A 13,177-nucleotide genomic window follows, 5' to 3' on the forward strand; every position below is an offset into this window, starting at 1 on the left:
TTTTGGAGTCTTTGAGGTTCAACTAGCTGGTAAATCGTTTATGTTCTAATCATTCATATTGGACTACTGAATCCTAGAGGTCTAGGGTAAGTCCTTATGGATGACGTCCTGGGGAATTTCACATGGAGTATTCGGATGGAGGGTACTACAATGATTTTAAAACATGTTTTACTGAAATAACTATTACTATTTTTAAATTATGATTACATTTTATTCTCGTTTTGAATGAACACACTAGACGTCTGTTTCAATCTTTGAACCTAGTCTTTTGAATGTTTCTTCTGCGCTATAAGCTATTTGTCTGTTACCTGAAGAAATATCAATAGAACCTCAGCTCATCATGAAAACCTGTAGATGCTTGAATCAATGAGAAAATTTTAGTGCTTATCATTTATTTGCATGTCTTTCAGCATCACCTAGTAGTTCTGTATTACTAAGCTCCCAAAGCTCACTCTTTTACTCACCATTTCAGGTTAAAAGAATCGATCCAGTGCAACTATCACTTCAGTAATGGGAGTGGAGTTCATTCAGCTTGGCTTGCAGAGTACGATACGAGCGTAATGAAGGGCATGTAGATCATTTTTTATTTTTATAATGAGTCTGGAACTTGTATGATTTTAATTCTATTTGTAATATATGAATGCTTTTCTGAACTTGAATTTTATTTATAAATTGTTTTATGATTTTACATGTTTTAACAAAAATTTTAAATTTTCCTGGATTTTTACAAAGGGGTCGCTCCGGTGATCATAATGTGATACCTCGAATCGAGTCACCCATATCAGTCTAAGGGTGTTACAATATATATATATATATATATATATATATATATATATATATATATATATATATATATATATATAAACATATATAAAGTATAAGTATATAAACTATATAATATAAATATATAAACTATATATATATATACACATATGTATATATGTATGTATAAAGTATATAATATATAAACATATAAAAAATAAATATATATATAAGTATATATAAACACACAAAAGTTTATATATCATTAAACATAAGTGACTAAAATAAAAGATTATAAAATTAACATTCACATTTAATGACTAGAATTAGAATATATATATATATGACTAAATTGCATTGAATTGAAAATTCAATAAGAGATTTACAATTAAACCATGATTGAAGTGAAAGAAATAAAAAATAAATAACAAAATAGAAAATCATTAATTTTTGAAGGAGAGCGGGTCTAATTAACCCAAAACATTTTATTGGACACAAAACCCAATCTCACCAATTACCACTACTAAATTACCAAAAAAAAATCAATTTTCGATAAAAAAATATTTCTTTTAATCAATTTTTCCTCCAAAAATTATTTTTTCCCTAAAAAAACAATATTTCTTTTAAAATTTTAACCTTTCAATCTCAAATAAATATATATCTTTTATATATATTTTAAAATTTTAAGTTAAATTATTAATTAATTATTATATAAAAAATAAATTAAATTTATAAATATTTAAATTAATTTTAAATAATCTAATAAAATTATGTTAAATAAATATATTATTTAATGAAAAATGAAATAATTTATTATTATTATTAAGATTTACAATATAAGAATTATAATTAATATAGAAAGTAAATATATTAATTTAAATATTATAACTAACAATTTATTTTATCTTTCAAAAATATAATCATATTAATTATTACAGTTGATTATAAATTCAAAATCTCACAATTTCATCAATTATAATTTATAAGTCAGATAAATATTAAGTCCGATAAATATTAGATCGGTTCAATAATAAGTTATTTACAAGTTAAGTTAATTACATGTCAGGTTCATAACATGTCATTTTGATAACAGGTCGGGTAATACCAGTTATTCACTAGATTAATCTCAAGTCCAGATTCATGTCCAACTCGAGTTCACGTAAATACCAATTTAGACTTTTAATTTTGAATCACCACCGTTAAGGTCATAAATAATTTTAACTCGAATCAATTTATATTAATTTTAGTGATCAAATCAGCTTTTTACATCTCTATCCGCATCGGTAACCTCAAGTCAATTAATGAAGTTACACGCTTCAATTCAAAGCATTTATTGGATACAAAGCGATGACAGACTCCGAGCACGTGTACAGACTAAACTCCATTTTTCTTTGATTTTTTTTTTGTCAAAGTAAATGCACGTAAAGGGCGATTGAGTAGTTAAGAGGTCAGGAAAGCAATGTTCAAATAATATAATTATCAAAACTTAAATAGCTTCGGGTGTTGATGATTTCACTGCTGAAAATAGGACGAACCAAGTATGACGACAATGGGGTCTGTGAGGAAAAGTCAACAGCCTCCATCACCATTCATTATTTCATTTGGTGTTTTTATGCAAACTGCCTGGGCTTCAGGCTTCAGCTGCTCTTCTTCAAGCTCAACGCCACTTCCCCTAGTTTTTGTTACTGCAAACGTAAGTTTGAGTTTTTGAAGTTGAAGCTGGCAAAAGGTTACAAAGATGATGATTACGATGATGCGAGTAGAGGGATGCCTACTGTCCCTTTGGCTGTGTTGTTGTTGTCTCCTCCTGGTGCTTGCTGCTGCCGCCTCTGCTAATACGGATCCTTCTGAAGGTTAGAGTTACTTTTCATTCTCTTCCTATAACTTCAACAAATCTTTTTCGATTACTAGTTTTTCACACCATGAATTATGTATATGTCAACAATATTTCAAGCTAGCTCATCTTGATTAGTTATGATACTACATATGTTCATCGAGATCGAGATAACAATAATGGTATTTTCACCCTTGTTACTACTTGGCATCGATCGAGCTTATTTCTCTTCTATCTGATTATGTATGCTACACCAGAATTCAGGACAATACTATTGTTTAAGGTAAATTTATATTTGTCTTTCTATTGATTCTACATCTAAGCATGTTCTGGTCTCAAAATACTCCCATTTTCTATATGTCAATCATGAAAATATGTTTCTAGAAAGAAGAATGAATGGAAGAAAAAAAAATGAGATAGAGGGAGTGCATTGTATTTGCTTTTGATTTGACTAGTGTTAAACTCGAAGCCACAGATGCAGAGAGGAATATATTTGTTACTTGTATTATCCCACTACTTAGCATTCTTTCAAGTTTCAAGTCAGCATATAAATGTTCAATTTCCGAAACGCAGTTAATGCATTGCTTGCGGTGAAGAAGCAATTGTTGGATCCCTTGAACCATCTCAGAAATTGGAACAAAGGAGATCCCTGCACATCCAACTGGACTGGAATCGAATGTTCTGATCATCCTGGAAATGATGGATACTTGCATGTTGAGGAACTGTGCGTTTCATTATCCATATCTTCTTTTACTCATTTTTTTTCATTATAAAACAAAGTTGTGGTCATGTAGACAAGGTTATTGTAAGGTATGGCTCATAAATATACCGGTAAAGAGGACAGGGGTAAGCACATTGAATAAAAATTTTCTAGCGCCGTCTAGGCACCGAGGACGTAAGCACATTGCCGAACCTCGTTAAAATTCTTGTGTTCTTTCGTTTACTTTGCCCTATTTATCAACAATTGGTATCAGATGTCAAGAGCAAAATTCGAAGTTGCGAAATTCGATGGTCTGGGTAACTTCGGATTATGAAAAACGAGGGTGAAGGATCTGTTGGCGCAGTAGGGGATCCTGAAGGCTTTGCGACCTACAAAGCCGGCGTCGATGGAGGAGGAAGATTGGGAAGAATTGCAACAACGAGCGGCAGGAACCATACGATTATGCTTGGCGGACGAGGTTATGTATCACGTCATGCATCTATCGTCTCCAGACGAAATTTGGAGGAAGTTGGAAAGTCAGTTTATGTCCAAATCCTTAACGACAAAACTGTATCTAAAGCAGCGGCTGTATGGGCTGAAGATGCAGGACGATCATGATTTGGCGCAACACGTGAATGTCTTCAATCAAATCGTTTCTGATTTGGCTCGGCTTGATGTAAAAATTGAGGATGAAGACAGAGCGATGATTTTGTTGTGTTCGTTGCCTCCCTCTTACGAACATATGGTGACTACTCTTACATATGGGAAAGAGACTATCAACGTTGAGGAGATTACTACAGCCTTGTTGGCTCACAACCAGCGGAAGCAGAATGCAGGGAAAAACTCTCAAGCCGATAGCTTATATGTCAAGGGTAATCGAGATCGTAGACGGAAGCCAGAGAAGGCAGGGTCTGGCAAGCGGAATTCCAGATCCAAATCTAGGGATAAGAAGACAATTCACTGTTACAAGTGCAAGGAGGCGGGACATATGAAGCGAGACTGTCCGAAGTTGAAAAAGCAGACTGATGAGAAGCGTGATGTTTCATCCAAGTCTGTGAACGTGGTCGAGGATGACAATTCTGATTGCAGTGAGGGTGATATGCTTTCTATTTCAACGACTCAATTGATGGATGCGTGGATTTTTGATTCTGGATGTTCTTATCACATCACGCCAAATAGGGAATGGTTTTCGACATACAGGTCGGTTAATTCTGGTTCTGTTTATTTGGGTGATGATCGATGTTGCAATATTGTTGGTATTGGTGATGTCAGAATTAATATGTATGATGGCTCTGTTCGGACGTTGAGTGGTGTTCGACATATCCCAGATTTGAAGAAGAATTTGATTTCTTTGGGCACTTTGCACAAGAATGGTTTTATCCCTAAGGCTGATGAGAATAGGGAAACCATTCGAATTGTTAAAGGTGCTTTGACTGTGATGAAAGGAAAGATGACTTCAGGAAATATTTATATATTGTTAGGGAGTACCGTTGCAGGTGGAGTTCATTCTGTTGAGTCCTGTGATGATACTACAAAACTGTGGCATATGCGTCTTGCTCATCTTAGTGAACGTGGTATGACAGAATTACACAAAAGAAATCTGTTGCATGGTGTCAAAAGCTGTAAGCTCGATTTTTGCAAGTATTGTGTTCTTGGTAAACAGACTAAAGTCCGTTTCAAGACTGCGAAGCACACAACTCAAGGGATTCTTGATTATGTGCATTCTGATGTATGGGGGCTTTCCACGACATCGTCTTTGGGTGGATCTAGGTATTATGTTACTTTTATTGATGATTTTTCACGGAAAGTTTGGGTGTATTTTCTGAAACAGAAATCTGAAGTTTTTGAGAAGTTCAAGCTGTGGAAAGGTGAGGTAGAAAACCAAACAGGACGAAAAATCAAGTGTTTGCGGTCTGACAATGGTACGGAGTACACAGATTCACAGTTCTTACACTTCTGTAAGGAGCACGGGATTAAGAGACATTTTACAGTGCGCAAGACACCACAACAGAATGGTGTTGCGGAACGGATGAACAGGTCGTTGAATGAAAGAGCCAGATGTTTGCGGTTGAATGCGGGGCTTCCCAAACACTTCTGGGCCGAGGCTGTTAACATGGCGTGTTATCTTATCAACAGATCGCCAAGGGCATCATTGGCTGAGAAAGTTGCAGAAGAGGTATGGACTGGTCATGATGTTAGTTTTGATAACTTACGGATTTTTGGTTGTCCTGCTTATGTGCATGTACCTGCTGATGAGAGATCCAAACTTGATGCAAAATCGAAGGAGTACATTTTTCTGGGTTACAAGAAAGGTGTCAAAGGATTCAAGTTCTGGGATCCAGTTGCGAAGAAAATTGTGGAGATGTTGTTTTTGATGAACAATCCATGTTGCAATAGAAGAAAGACACGACAGTGGTGAATTTCGAGCAGTTTCCAGTTGAGAAACCAGAAACGTCTCAACTGACTTCTGGTGGTTCCACTACGGATGATTTGCAGGATTATAGTCTCGCCAGAGACAGGGTGAGACGGACGAATATAAAGCCTCCGAGTAGATTGGGTTTTGAAGACTTGGTCTCTTTTGCACTTATTGTTAGCAGTGATGATCTGATTACTTTTCATGATGTTGTTACTAGTCAGGAAAACGACAAGTGGATGGCAGCCATGGTTGAGGAGATGGAGTCTTTGAATCACAATCGTACATGGGAGTTGGTTCCCCTTCCTGAGGGTAAAAAGCCGATTGGTTGCAAATGGGTGTATAAGAAGAAACCAACAGTAACAGAAAAAGAGGGGGAGAAGTTCAAGGCTCGTTTGGTGGCAAAGGGTTTTTCACAGCAGAAAGGAGTTGATTATGATGAAATCTTTTCTCCTGTGGTCAGGTACACTTCAATCCGAGCAGTACTTGCATTGGTGGCCAGTTGGGATTTGCATTTAGAGCAGATGGATGTTAAAACTATTTTTTTGCATGGTGATTTAGAGGAGCAGATCTACATGCGGCAACCTGAAGGTTTCACTCAACCTGGAAACGAGCATTTAGTTTGCAGATTGAAGAAATCTTTGTACGGGTTGAAACAGTCTCCGAGACAGTGGTATAAACGGTTTGACTCCTATATGATCAAGATTGGCTACAACCGATGTGAGTATGATTGTTGTGTCTATGTTAAGAGCCTTGATGATGGTTCTTTTATTTTTCTATTACTCCATTGGCGAACCACTTTAAGCTTTTATCAGAACAGTGACCTAAGACAGATAAAGAAGCTGAAGATATGGCAAAGGTTCCGTATTCTAATGCTGTTGGCTGCTTGATGTATGTAATGGTATGTACTCGTCCTGATTTAGCTCATGTTGTTAGTCAAGTTTGTAAGTACATGTCTAAACCTGGTAAGCAACATTGGGAAGCAGTCAAGTGGATCTTTCGATACTTAAAGGGTACTGTGGGACATGGAATTGTTTTTGGTAGTCAATGAGATAATCTTTTGGTTGTAGGATATGTGGATTCAGACTATGCAGGTGACTTAGATAATAGAAGATCTACGACAGGGTATGTTTTTACTCTTGGTAGAGGACTTATTTGTTGGAAGTCTACTGTTCAATCTGTTGTGGCACTATCTACAACTGAAGCTGAGTACATGGCAGCGGCTGAAGCTGCAAAAGAAGCTTTATGGCTCACTGGTTTAGTGAAGGAGTTGGGTGAAGGAGTTGGGTGTTCAGCAAGGTGGAGTTCAGCTGCTCTGCGACAATCAAAGTGCTATTCACTTAGCTAAGAATCAGGTATATCGTGTTAGAACTAAGCACATTGATGTACGTTTTCACAAGATCAGAGAGTTGGTTGCATCTGGAGAGATTTTGTTTCAGAAGATATACACTTATGAGAATGCCGCTGATATGCTCACCAAGCCAGTTACAACAGACAAGTTCAAGCATTGCTTGGACTTGTTGAATGTTTCAAGTTGTTAAAGAAGTAAGGTAACCCAACCCACATTGAATGTTTCCTAAGGGGCAGGATATTCGCCAAGGTAGAGATTTGTAAGGTATAGCTCATAAATATACCAGTAAAGAGGACAGAGGATGGAGCGGAGTGAGCGAAGCGAACGCAGGGTTTTCTATTATAAATAGAGATATAACCTAAACCTATTATCATTGAATAAAAATTTTCTAGCGCCGCCTAGGCACCGAGGCGTAAGCACATTGCCGAACCTCGTTAAAATTTTTGTGTTCTTTCGTTTACTTTGCCCGATTTATCAACAATTATCTTTAACTTTCCTGTGTGAAATGACGCAGTCAGCTTCAAAATATGAATCTCTCTGGAACTTTAGCGCCTGAACTCGGCCAACTTTCTCATCTCAAAATACTGTGAGTTGCGGAAGGAAGTGTATGTTAACCATTCCTGATAAATTTGCATCGGTGCTAACACTCTCTCTTTTAATTTCTGCAAGAGATTTCATGTGGAATGAAATGACAGGAAGTATACCCAAGGAGATTGGGCATATCTCTACCTTAGAACTCCTGTGAGTTAGAGCCAGCAAGAATTTATTTTTCAAAGATGGATCAGAAATTCATTGAAAGTTGTTAAAATATCTTTTTTTAGTGTTAACTTTCCTGTGTGCCATTATGTTTGCAGACTTTTGAATGGAAACAAATTTATCAGGATCTTTGCCAGATGAACTCGGCAATCTTTCAAACATGAATAGATTTCAAATAGACCAGAACAATATTTCTGGTCAAATACCAAAAACATATGCTAACTTGAGCAGTGCGAGACATCTGTAAGTGAATAAACAAGCTAAATGCTATTTCAACTTACAAGGAGATTAACACTTTTCGACATATTTATCGACTTGTTTGTAATGTGCAGCCACTTCAACAACAACTCACTCAGTGGCCAAATTCCCCCCGAGCTGTCTAGGACATCCACTTTGATTCACTTGTAAGATCATAAAAAACATACTTTTTTCTACTAAGTTTTTTGCATGGTTGTGTGTTAGGGTGTACATTGTGTGTATATACGTGATTTTGGTGAGTGACCGGGGATAAGAATTTCAATTCTCTGCAGGCTCTTGGATAATAATAACTTATCTGGATATCTTCCACCAGACTTCTCGAACTTGCCCGAGTTGCGCATACTGTACGTTTATTTCCTTATCATACTAAATGTTAATCATTCACCAAAGTCTTAATTAGCATACTTTGATAAGGCATGCATGTGTCATTTGTTTTCTTAATCTCTGCAGTCAGCTTGATAACAACAACTTCAACGGATCCGATATTCCAGCTTCTTATGAGAACTTTCCCATGCTAGTGAAGTTGTGAGTGCTAATAAAACATTTTCTTAGTTAGTGAAATACTATCAATGCTTATGCTCACAAAGGTAACTGTTCATTGTGTCACTCGAGAGTACTGATTCTATATCATTTCTTGTGGTGACTTTCAGAAGTCTTAGAAATTGCAGCTTGCAGGGAGCAGTTCCTGATCTTAGCAGGATAACGAACCTTAGTTACCTGTATGTCTGAGTTACCATTTAAATTATTATATGGTCTTTACTTTTCCGTCATGGTTTTATGCAATGATTTTCATCTTGTTGCAGCAACCTAACTTGACTTCTCATCTTGTTTCTGTATTCATGCCGCAGGGATCTCTGCCATAATTTTCTTAGTGGATCCATACCATCAAATAAGCTTTCTGATAATAGACAACCATGTGAGTAAATTGCTAATTTGCAATTGTTTTGTTAAAATTGCTTCAATATGGACATCCTATTTGTATCATTGAACTGAATGATAAGTTAATCTTGACAAATTTTTACTGTCACCTTCTATTGATTATCAAAATGCAAGGAAGACAAATTCCTAATAATAAGTCACTCGTTGTTAATTGCAGAGATCTTTCAGATAACCAACTGAACGGATCTATTCCTGAAAGTTTCTTGGACCTTCCTTCACTTCAGACCTGTGAGATTCTTTATGCATATTAAAATGCTCTTTACTTCATGTTGTGAAATGATGCATTTAATGTGGATATATTTGCAGAGTCTAGAATCCAAATGCTGGTTTATTGCAGATCACTTCAGAATAATTTCTTTACCGGTCCTGTACCTACCAACATAGGGCAGAATGTGTCGTTCAATGCTAGCGCTAGACTTACGCTGTAAGATCTGAAAGTGGAGAACTCATATATTCATGCTCGTTGCAAGCTCATTGCGTAATTGCTTTCATTTACTTGCACATTCAAAATGCAGTGATCTCAGAAACAATTCATTATCAAGGGTTGAAGGAAATCTTAATCCTCCAGTGAATGTTACCCTCAGGTAAACTTAGTTATTTTGCTGGTATCAGGCAATACCTTGGTCATATAATGGTTTAACCTTTAATTTGATATTTATCAGATGTATTATCAGTTTATGTTTTACTAGTAAAGAGAACATTTGAGTAAACTATACCTTAAGAAATTCTTCAAGATTTGAAAAGTTGACTAACAACACTTGCTGCACATCTTTTATATGTTTTCCATGCATTCTCATTGATTAAATGGATTTCATCTTAGGCTGGTAGCATATCTTCTCTTTTCCCACTTATATGTCTAAATGATTTCCGTTCTTTTCTTACCTTCATTTTAATGAAAGTATTGGCAGATCATTTTCCACGCATTTGTCTTCAGTTTCATTTCTGAACTCATTAAAAATTTCTCTGTTTTATATAGGCTTGAAGGCAATCCTGTCTGCCGAAATGCGAACTTATTGAATATAAGTTTGTTCTGTGGATCTGAACACGGAGAGAGAGAAATGCGTCAAAGCTTAAATAACTCGAAAGTGGGATGCCCAAAGCAATCATGCCCTGCAGATATGTCCTATGAATATGTCCCAGCATCTCCCATTCCATGTGCCTGTGCTGCTCCTCTTAGAATCGGATATCGTCTCAAAAGCCCCAGTTTTTCTTATTTTCATCCATTTGTCCAGTCTTTTGAGAAGTACTTGACTGGTTCTTTGAACTTCAGCCTCTATCAACTGTCAATTGATACATACTTTTGGGAAGGAAGACGTCTAAGGATGTATTTGAAACTTTTTCCTAATGTCAACCATTCAACTTTTGATGATGGTGAAGTTCGAAGAATCAGAGATGTATATGCATCGTGGCATTTTCCTGGTAACGACTTCTTTGGACCATATGAGTTGCTCCACTTCACTCTACTAGGACCTTATGCACATAGTACGTATTTCATTTTGCAATTCTCTTTATACGTGATGGAAAATATGCTTTCTTATAACAGTGACATGGTTGAACTAGTAATTGAGAAGCTGAGTTTTACTACTGACATTGTTTGATCTGTTACTGCTGTAGTTGACTTTGGCACTGAAAATAAGGGTATTAGTAGAGGCACATTGGTAGCAGTTGTAGTCGGCGGTGTTGCCTTTGCAGTTGTGATGTCTGTTATCATAACAGTTCTAATAACAAGAAGACATCCCAGACACCACCTATCAATGTCAAGAAAACGCTTATGTAAGATTCTTTATATCCGAATATAAAGCCTCCTATTATCACCATAAAAATAGTAAATTTCTTATTACACTTTACAGCGACAAAGGCTTCTATGAAAATTGAAGGACTGAGGGACTTTACATTTAAAGAGATGGTAGTTGCTACTGACAACTTTTCAACTCAAGTTGGACAAGGTGGATACGGAAAAGTGTACAAGGGCAGTTTGTCTGACAGCACAGTTGTTGCCATAAAACGTGCAGAAGAAGGATCGTTGCAGGGACAGAAAGAATTTTTGACTGAGATAAAGCTTTTGTCAAGGTTGCATCACCGGAACCTGGTTTCTCTGGTTGGATACTGTGATGAAGAAGGGGAGCAGGTCTGTTCTTCTGGTCCTAATCAATAAGCACCTGGATTATATCAATTATGTGTTTCTGGGGTCTGCATGAGCATTTGTTCTGTCCTTGTGAAATGGTTTTGAAAAGCCCATGGAGGGCATTCGTCGGTTTTTATGTATAAGGGATGACTCGGTTAGAGATATAATTCATATACTTTGGTTATTGGTGCATTTGCAGATGTTGGTGTATGAGTTCATGCCCAATGGCACATTGAGAGACTGGCTTTCTGGTACGAAATTTCCAGGACTCGTTGCTTTACTTAGTTTGAGCTAGCTCACAAGGCTGGTAACATTGTGGTCGTTGGTAAATACTCGTTGCTTGTAACGTTTTATCATAAAATTGATGTAAACCATGATATGCAGCTAAAGCTAAAAGGAACCTGAATTTTGGGATGAGATTACGGATTGCACTGGGTTCAGCCAAAGGAATTCTTTACCTCCACACTGAAGCAAATCCTCCAGTATTCCACCGAGATATCAAAACCAGCAACATTCTTCTGGATTCCATCCTTAATGCAAAAGTTTCTGATTTCGGCCTCTCACGGCTAGCTCCAGTCCTGGAAGGAGAAGGGGAAATGCCAAATCACGTTTCCACCGTTGTGAAGGGAACACCGGTGAGTTCAGTAATCTTTTAGCATGTAAGAGTAAGACTCATTGAATATATTGTGGTCATTAATACTGCATGACCGAGGTTTAGTTGAGTGGTTTGTTGTTGGTTACAGGGTTACCTTGATCCAGAGTACTTTCTGACCCATAAGTTGACTGACAAAAGTGATGTATACAGCCTTGGAGTTGTTTTCCTGGAGCTGTTGACTGGTATGCAACCAATATGGCATGGCAAGAACATTGTCCGCGAGGTACTTTCATTAGCTGCAAACGCTATTTTTGGTGCATGATTTACAAATTTGGTAAATAGCCATTGTTTTTGTGGATGTTAAAGCTGGTGTTTACAAAACTCAGGTGAAGACAGCGTACGAATCAGGGACGGTGCTATCTATAATAGACGGTAGAATGGGTTGGTATCCTTCTGCATGCATGGAGAGATTTGTTGGTTTAGCCCTGAGTTGCAGCGACGACAATCCGGAGAAGCGACCATCCATGTTGGATGTGGTGAGGCAGCTAGAGTACGTACTCAAAATGATGCCTCAATCCGATTTGATTTCTTCGTCATCGGACTCCATTCATTTATATTCAGGTAAGTCAACGACTGAGCCGTCATCGTATGGTGGCACCAACAGGGAGGCATATGTTTCGTCTTCCAGTGTGTCGGGAAGTGATCTAGTCAGTGGTGCTATTCCTTCTATTGCACCTCGGTGACCGTCACAGTGAACAAGTGAAATTATTAGGATGATGTAAATATGAGTATAATTTTGCTTTAGTAGAGAGAGTAGAGATGACCCAACTGCCTTTTTTCATTTTCCTCGTCCATCACAGGTTCCAACAGGAAAAGGATTTTTTAGGTAGTTGTATTTTTCATGGCTACTATAGACCTTGCATCTCACCTAAAAATTTAAAATTATCATATATTTAAATTTTTTATTAACAATCAATTTTCGTCATTTTATAAGTTCAAGTTCGTACTCTCTAACTTGAACTTATAAAATTGATTTTTATTACAATCAATTTTCGTCATTTTATAAGTTCAAATTCGTACTCTCTAGAAATGACCATCCAACTCAGTTAGTAGAAGACAAAGTTCTTAACTTTGAGGTCGTGGGATCGAGTTTCATGGAGGGTATTTCATAATTTGGAAGTCTCATACGGAAGCTGCTCTCAACCTAGTGTTGGGGGCAGTCTACTATCTTACTTCCCTTTACCCCATTACATATGAAAACAAGGGACAACCATTTCGTACTCTCTAATATAAAAATCTTATGTCGGTCTCACGAAAACTGTGCTACTCTATTGGCCGAAAGTTCTTTACTAGCAACTATGACGATTCGTCACGCGAAGGTAACTTAACCTTTTTTTTATCAAAGGAAATTTTTATTTGAAGAAAACAGATACATGGTTAAAGA

At 36.8% G+C, this 13,177-nt stretch overlaps 1 pseudogene; it reads left to right on the plus strand.

The window, feature by feature from the left end:
* Positions 1–2,411: 2,411 nt before the first annotated feature.
* On the plus strand, positions 2,412–12,556 carry LOC120115227 (annotated as a pseudogene).
* Positions 12,557–13,177: the final 621 nt, after the last annotated feature.

The sequence above is a fragment of the Hibiscus syriacus genome, unplaced genomic scaffold, assembly GCF_006381635.1.
Source record: "Hibiscus syriacus cultivar Baekdansim isolate YM2019G1 unplaced genomic scaffold, ASM638163v2 tig00110259_pilon, whole genome shotgun sequence".
Taxonomy (NCBI): domain Eukaryota; kingdom Viridiplantae; phylum Streptophyta; class Magnoliopsida; order Malvales; family Malvaceae; genus Hibiscus; species Hibiscus syriacus.